The sequence below is a fragment of the Ascaphus truei genome, chromosome 2 (genome assembly GCF_040206685.1).
Source record: "Ascaphus truei isolate aAscTru1 chromosome 2, aAscTru1.hap1, whole genome shotgun sequence".
NCBI lineage: Eukaryota > Metazoa > Chordata > Amphibia > Anura > Ascaphidae > Ascaphus > Ascaphus truei.
The window spans coordinates 102,056,384-102,065,010 of NC_134484.1; positions in this window are offsets into that span (position 1 = coordinate 102,056,384).

An 8,627-nucleotide genomic window follows, 5' to 3' on the forward strand; every position below is an offset into this window, starting at 1 on the left:
CGGAACTATTCCCAATTAAAAGTGGGACGAGGCAGGGATGTCCGCTTTCGCCCCTGCTATTCGCCTTATGCATCGAACCACTCGCAGCATAAATTCGGAGTAACGCTGATATCGCTGGGGTACAGATCCATTCGCAGGAGCACAAAGTGGCTCTGTACGCGGATGATATCATTCTAACCCTTGCCAAGCCGCTTATCTCGCTGCCTAATCTGTTCGAGCTTCTAGAGCGTTTTGCCCAGATCTCTGGCTTCAAAATAAATCAAACTAAATCAGAGGCCTTAAGCCTACACCTGCCAAGAGAAATGGAGAAGTTGATAGAACTCAACTTTGAGTTCAGATGGCGTCCATCCGCCATGAAATACCTAGGAGTGCAGATCACAAAAAAGGCGAGCTCCTTATATTCGGCGAACTATCCCAGACTGCTGAGGACTCTCAAAAAAGAGCTGCAGGAATGGAAGGCATATGGTATTTCTTGGTTGGGGAGGATCTATAGTGTCAAGATGAACATCCTTCCCCGAATTCTATACCTGTTCCAAACTCTCCCGGTTGCCGTGGTTAGAGCAGACATTGCAGGGCTCCAAAAGGCTATTTCCCAATTTATTTGGAAAGATAAAAAACCACGGATTAAAGGGAAAATTATGCAAAAATCCAAGGAAGCTGGTGGCCTGGCAGTCCCGAGCGTCTTATCCTACTATAAAGCGGCACAATTGTGTCAAATCACGCAGTGGCATGGGGACCCGGGGCTCAGGAGGTGGGTGGCACTGGAGAAGGAGGTGTGCGCCCCGCTTGAGCTCAGGGACCTAATCTGGTACCCGAGGACACGGGTGAAGGATAAGCTCATCCCACTATCCTCTGTGCTCAACTCACTCTCGGTCTGGGAGGCTTCTAAAAGTAGCTGCTCTCTGACCTCCAAACACACACTGATGGCTCCTTTATTTGGCAATCCGGACTTTGCTCCTGGGCTGGCGGAAAAATGCTTCCCGCGCTGGCGGCAATTAGGGATTAGTCGGTTGAAGGACCTGGAGGTTAAAGGCAAGATCAAATCTTTTGAACTATTACAGTCAGAAACGGGCGTACCTAACACTGATTTTATGAGGTACCTCCAGGTCCGGGCATTTTATAACGCACACCCGGTGAGACCACCGCTGACCAAATTCGAACAGCTCTGCGTGCGCGGAGCCGACACGCAGGGACTAATCTCTGCGTTGTACAGAGAGGTGGTGAATACTGACTCAGACAGGACAGTCAAACCCAGTTTTATGACACAATGGGAAGAGGATCTCCAGACACAATTAGAGGACGAGGACTGGGCTGCGGTGTTCAAAGCTGCGGCCTCGAGCTCCATATGCACGACATTGAAGGAGAACTCATATAAGGTATTATTAAGGTGGTATCTCACCCCAATCAGATTAGCTAAATTTGTCCGGGGGGCTTCCCCGCTCTGCCCCAGGCGGTGCGGGGAACAGGGGGATCTGGTGCACATGCTGTGGTCTTGCCCAAGATTAGTGCCGGTCTGGACCCAGATCCGCGATTGGCTGCAGAGGATCTTTTTAGGGCTCACAATACAGCTGGACCCGTGGCTATTTTTATTAGGTAAACCTACAAACGAGGTATCTAGATCGGGTAACAAGCTGATAGCACATTTTGCTACCGCTATGAGGTGCGAGACCGCAGCACTGTGGAATCAGAATGCAATTCCGTCTATTGATAAAATTAGAAACAGAATTTGGTTCATTTGTAGAATGGAGAAGTTAACGAGTTTAGTTAACGACTCAGCCGATAAATTTGAGAAAGTATGGTCATTATGGCTTGCCCAGACTGATATTCAGGGGATGAATGAGGCCACAATATGGCTCTGATAGAGATAGATGGGTTCTCCTTGGATGTTGGGTTGGGAGTCGGACGGGACGATCGGACAGTAGGGCTCCCCCCGAGGTACAGTGGTGAAGAGATTCACCGACTCATGAAATCCTGATGTGTTCCGGATCTGAGCTCCTCTGAGAGGCGAACTGGAGCAGAACAAAGGCAGCAATGGTGAAAGACCCCGGCGAAACGTGGAATCAGCGCTACTACCAGGCCGCTCCCCCCCCACCCCTACCCCCCCCTCCCCCTCTTTTTCCTTGTCCTTAGATGTTGTCAGTCTGTCTGCGTCCTGTCCTGCGGTCCCCCCAATGTTCGTCCGTTACTTGTAAAGTTTCCCTGTAAGTTAGGTGTATACCTGATACAATTGACAACATCCTGCATTCTTTGACGTGTATGCACAAAAAACTAATAAAAACAATGTTTAAAAAAAAAAAAAAAATGAGGAGAAGAATGGAGTGTGAGATGTGGGATTTGATCGGAAGCCAGGAGAAGGATTTCATGAGGGGAGATGCTGAGACAGATCTAGGAAAGAGTAGAGTGATTCTGGCAGCAGCATTTAGGATAGATTGTAGGGGAGACAGGTGAGAGGCAGGAAGGCCGGACAGCAGGAGGTTACAGTAATCAAGACGGGAGAGAATGAGGGCCTGAGTCAGAGTTTTAGCAGTCGAGCAACAGAGGAAAGGGCGTATCTTTGTTATATTGCGGAGGAAAAAGCGACAGGTTTTAGAAATGTTTTGAATGTGAGGGGCGAATGTGAGAAAGGAGTCGAGTGTGACCCCTAGGCAGCGTGCTTGGGCTACTGGGTGAATGATCGTAGTTCCAACAGTAATGTGGAAGGAGGTAGTAGGGCTAGGTTTGGGAGGAAGTATGAGGAGCATGGGCGTCCGCAGGGAGGGCAAGGGGGGGCGCTTGCCCCCCCCCCCCCCTGGATCACTCGCAGTCCTGGCCGTGCCCAATGAAGTCTCAAAAACAATTCCCCTGCCGGACTCCCCCCCCCCCCAACCTGATTGGCTGGCGCTTTGCCAGGATTTTTTTTTTTTGGCTCGCAGCCAGGCTCTGAGCTGTGAAGCCGCCATTTCTTCTAGAGCAGGTAAGCAATGTCCCATGTCCTCCCATGCTTCTCCCCTGGCCTCCTTTGGCCCCCTCACTGGTCTCCCCTGGTCCCCCCATGGTCTCCCCTGGTCCCCCCCACGGCCTCCCCTGGTCCCCCCACGCCCTCCCCTGGTCCCCCACGGCCTCCCCTGGTCCCCCCACGGCCTCCCCTGGTCCCCCCAAGACCTCCCCTGGTCCCACCATGGCCTCCAGAGGTCCACCCACGGCCTCCAGAGGTCCCCCCACGGCCTCCCCTGGTCCCCCCACAGCCTCCAGAGGTCCCCCCACGGCCTCCAGAGGTCTCCCCATGGCCTCCCCTGGTCCCCCCACGGCCTCCCCTGGTCCCCCCACGGCCTCCCCTGGTCCCCCCACGGCCTCCCCTGGTCCACCCACGGCCTCCCCTGGTCCCCCCACGGCCTCCCCTGGTCCCCCCAAGACCTCCCCTGGTCCCCCCATGGCCTCCCCTGGTCCCCCCACGGCCTCCCCTGGTCCCCCCAAGACCTCCCCTGGTCCCCCCACGGCCTCCCCTGGTCCCCCCAAGATCTCCCCTGGTCCGCCGACGACCTCTCCTGGACCTCCTCTGGCCCCCCACAGCCTCCCCTGGACCTCCCCCTATGTCTCCCCTGGTCTCCCCCCCTGTCTCCCTCTCTCTGTCACCCTGCCTTGCACTCTCTGTCACCCTGCCTCGTGCTCTCTGTCACCCTGCCTCGCTCTCTCTGTCACCCTGCCTCGCTCTCTCTGTCACCCTGCCTCGCTCTCTCTGTCACCCTGCCTTGCTCTCTCTGTCACCCTGCCTCGCTCTCTCTGTCACCCTGCCTCGCGCTCTCTGTCACCCTGCCTCGCTCTCTCTGTCACCCTGACTCCCTCTCTCTGTCATGCTGCCTCGCTCTCTCTGTCACCCTGCCTCACTCTCTCTGTCATCCTGCCTCGCTCTCTCTGTCACCCTGCCTCGCTCTCTCTGTCACCCTGCCTCGCTCTCTCTGTCACCCTGCCTCGCTCTCTCTGTCACCCTGCCTCGCTCTCTCTGTCACCCTGCCTCGCTCTCTCTGTCACCCTGACTCCCTCTCTCTGTCATGCTGCCTCGCTCTCTCTGTCACCCTGCCTCACTCTCTCTGTCATCCTATCTCGCTCTCTCTGTCTCACACTCTGGATATCTTATTTACCCTATATATCTTAACTGTACCTATACATGTACCTATACTGTACCTACACCAAAATAACCTATACTGCTTTCTTCCAGATCTGACTCTCAAGCTTCACACAGGAGAAAGCGGAATTCCCCCTGACGCAGAAGACTTTCTGCACTTAAGCGCCAGAGTGACATGGCAAGTTCTACAGGCACCCACCAGATCCGGCAACCCTGAGTAGCTGCTCTTTTTTGATGTCATAACTACACTTTCACAATTGCTTTATTAACCTGCTTTCTCAAATTTGCTTGAAAATGCACCATTTGCACACTTTTTTTCAAAATTTTCTCGGGGGGGAAAACCCCCCTTATGCTGGTCGGGCTCGCTCGCCACGGTGCACTCACCACCACTTTTACGCCGGGCACTGGCCGTTAAAATTATGCCCCCCCCCCTGAAAAAATTTATGCGAACGCCCATGATGAGGAGCTCTGTTTTAGCCATGTTGAGTTTAAGGCGGCGGAGGGCCATCGAGGATGATATAGCAGAGAGACATTCAGAAACTTTGGTTTGTACAGCAGGTGTAAGGTCGGGTGTTGAAAAGTATATTTGTGTGTCGTCAGCATAGAGGTGATAATTAAACCCAAAGCTGTTATTAGGTCACCTAGAGAGAGTGTGTACAGAGAAAAGAGAAGAGGTCCCAGGACAGAGCCCAGGGGTACCCTCACAGAGAGATCAATAGAGGAGGAGGTGTTAGCAGAAGAGACACTGAAAGTACGATGGGAGAGGTAGGATGAGATCCAGGATAGAGCTTTGTCCGAATACCAAGTGTATGGAGAATGTGAAGGAGAAGAGGGTGGTCCACGGTGTCAAATGCTGCAGAGAGGTCGAGTAATATGAGCAGAGTGTAATGACCTCTGTCTTTGGCAGCATGGAGGTCGTCAGTTATTTTAGTGAGGGCTGTTTCCGTGGAGTGAGCAGTGCGGAAGCCAGATTGTAGAGGGTCTAGGAGAGAATAGGTGTTGAGAAAGTGTAGCAAGCAAGAGAATACATGACGTTCAAGGAGTTTAGAGGCAAAAGGCAGGAGGGAGACAGGTCGATAGTTAGAAAGACAGGTAGGGTCAAGCTTGCCTTTTTTGAGTAATGGTATGACTGTTGCATGTTTGAAGGAGGATGGAAAGGTTCCAGAGCAGAGGGAGGAGTTAAAAATGTGTGTGAGCGTAGGGATTATAGTAGGAGCAAGAGGTTTTAGTAGATGGGAGGGAATGGGGTCAAGAGGGCAAGTGGTAGAGGGAGAAGAGGCGATCAACAGCGACACATCCTCCTCTGAGACAGTGGTAAAAGAGTCAAGGAAGGCAGGTGGATAGTTAGGAAGAGGTGTAGGATGGGAGGAAGAAACAGAGGGGATGTTCTGACGTATGGATTCCACCTTTTCCTTAAAATAGTCAGCAAAGTCCTGAGCGGAGATGGAGGAAAGAGAGGCAGCTGAGGGTGGTTTGAGTAGAGTATCAAAGACAGAGAACAGTCGGCATGGGTTAGACTTGTGCATGTTGATTAGTGAAGAAAAGTAGGCTTGTTTAGCTTGCGAGAGGGCAGATTTGAAACAGGATAGCATAAATTTGTTGTGAAGGAAGTCTGCGAGAGTATGAGGAACGAGTGGAGGAACGCAGCATGCACGTGTGGGAATTTAACCAGGGTCTAGGGTTAGAAGGGCGAGTGCAGCAGAGAGAAAGCGGGGCATGTAGATCAAGAGAGGAGGACAAGGTAGAGTTGTAGTTCCTGACCAGGTTGTCTGGGTCTGTAGCAGAGCTGAGAGAGGAGAGGGAGGAGGGTAAAGTGGACTCAAGGTCAGGTAAGTGAATAGAGCGCAGGTTTCTGCAGAACTGGGGAGTAGATGGAGGTGGAGAAGGGGAGAAGCGAGATCGAGAGAATGAGATGAGATGATGGTCAGAAAGGGGGAAATAGAGAAATCAGAGAGAGAGAAGTTTTTAGTGAAAACCAGGTCTAAGTAGTGGCCATCCATGTGGGTGCTGGCTGCAGTCCACTGTTGAAGGCCAAAAATAGAGGTTAGAGAAAGAAAGCGGGAAGCCCAAGGGAGAGAGGGGTCATCAATGTAGCAATTGAAGTCCCCAAGGAGAAGAACAGGGGAGTCTGAGGAGAGAAAGAAAGAGAGCCAGGATTCAAAGTGAGAGAGAAAGGCAGAAGGGGGATGAGTAGAGGTAGGTGGGCGCTAGATGACCGCCACGTGCACAGGGAGAGGAGAGAAGATCTGGACTGTGTGAACCTCAAAGGAGGGAAAAGCAAGAGATGGAGGAATAGGAAGAGTTCGGTAACGGCAGAGACAGGAGAGCAGGAGCCCCACACCTCCACCCCTGCCATCAGGGCGCGGAGTGTGGGAGAAGGAAAGGCCACCGTAGGAGAGGGCAGCTTCCAGAGCAGAGTCAGACTGAGTGAGCCAGGTCTCAGTTATAGCAAAGAGAAGCAGGGAGTGAGAGAGACACATATGTCAGATACACAAGTTTAAAGCATTCTCCTTCTCTATTGGGACATTGTTTGCTGTGATGCCAAAACTGAGCCAATTTGAATATTAAAAAATATATTTTTCTGCAAACTAACAACATTTCAGGGTTATAAAGTCTTAATCAAGGCAAATATTGGGGGCTTTGAATGAAGTAAGGTTTCAAGTGAATTCCAATGTATGGGCCGTAAAGCGTTTTGAATCACTACTGCAAGGTGTTTCATGGTAGAGCACTGCTCTCTAAGTATGGATCATATTCTATTAATAAGATATGATTAATTTGATTAATAACAACTCTTGAAATCATGGTATATTCAGATTTTAGGAATTTAGTCAACATTGTATATTACACAATGATGTCAGTCAGGTGGATACAAATATAAATTACTTAGGAAGCCGTAAAATTTTTAGGAGCCAGTGTTACACTACGAGGGAGGGTGGGAGGGGGCTCAATGTCAATGTGTGCAGTGGGACACGCTGAGACACATACACACACGCACTGTGACACACTGACGTACCCTGTGAAATCTGACACAAACACACTTTGAGACACACACAGACAGACTCTCCTCCCGCTGCCAAAGTGTGATATAAGAGCAGGGGCGAGCAGAGTTCTGGATCACTATGACGTGAACTATTTCGCATCTAAGGCTGCGTCCATAGTAGAATGCACGCACTATGTGCATATGCATTGGTGTCCTAGTGTTTGTTGCAGAGCGAGCTATGTAGCTTGCACCGTATCCTGCACTATGGACGCAGCCTAAGCTAACCACTCGCGCTCCAACTTCCCAGTCCCTCTGCCATTCCTCCTATCCCCTAACTCCACAGTAAGCAGCGCGGCAGAGGTGACTGAGTGAGCATGCCGGCAAAGCAGCACCGGGTATGGAAGCTGTAGAGTGATGTTGCTGTTCATGGCGATGATCAATAGGTCAGTTAGAGTAGCGCTAAGCACAGGTGCCAGGAGATACATTTTAATCGCCACAAGGGATATTTTCTACCCTTGATCACAATGAGAAACATTTTGTGGCCACTTCACCTCTAGTTAACTCTAGCTTCTAAAAAAAGAAATGAATCTCTCTTGACGAAACAAATCTTCTTGACAAAACAGATCATGTTGTTTACATGCTACAGTGCCCTTGTCATTTACAGTTTGTACAGTATGTGGGAACATTAGGCCATTACGGATGAGGATACTTGACCATGTACACAATATTGATATTGGGCTGGAGTCACACACTGTGTCTCGCCATTATAAACTTAAACACGATTCTGACCCAGCTAGTCTTCTATACATGGGTATTGACCACGTGGAGGCCTGTGGGAGAGGTGGTGAAAGAACCCAAATCCTCTCTGAGAGAAACACTGTTGATCTACAGTACAAATTGAAAACACTAAGCTCCTTGGGTTTGAATGTGGAGATAGATTTGAATTGTTTTTTTTTTTAAGGATTAGACCCACTTTATGTTAAGTATCCTGATTTTCAGCTGTTAATCCAAGTGTTTATGATTTTCTTGTATCTTTCATTGTGTCTTATTGATATTATAGTCTAATATTTTCAATTATATTTTTAAAAAATATATTTCTCCCTGTTTATTCAACCACTGATTTTAGGTATTATATTATATAGCCCCCTCTCTCTTATAACATTTATTTATTTTATATACATTTTGTTCTATATATACACATGTTCTGCTATTTTAGTTTGTCTATATTATATTAAATGGTGTATTTTATAGACTACTATATAATTATATGGTTTGTATTTTTTGTACATTGAATACTTTATACACTCACATATTGCAGTTTATAATATGTTTTACTGCTTGAACATCTCATTTAGTTATTAAGCATTTAAATATTGAGCAGAGACACTGCTATTTACAAGCTCCTGAGGAAGCTGCAATCAGCAGTGAAACTCGGATCACTGGATTCATTGGATATTGGATCCAATATCATTGGATATTGGATCACTGTTCAGAGTACCTGTGGGAAGGCACAACATGACGGACAACCCGCATGGAAGCACCTCA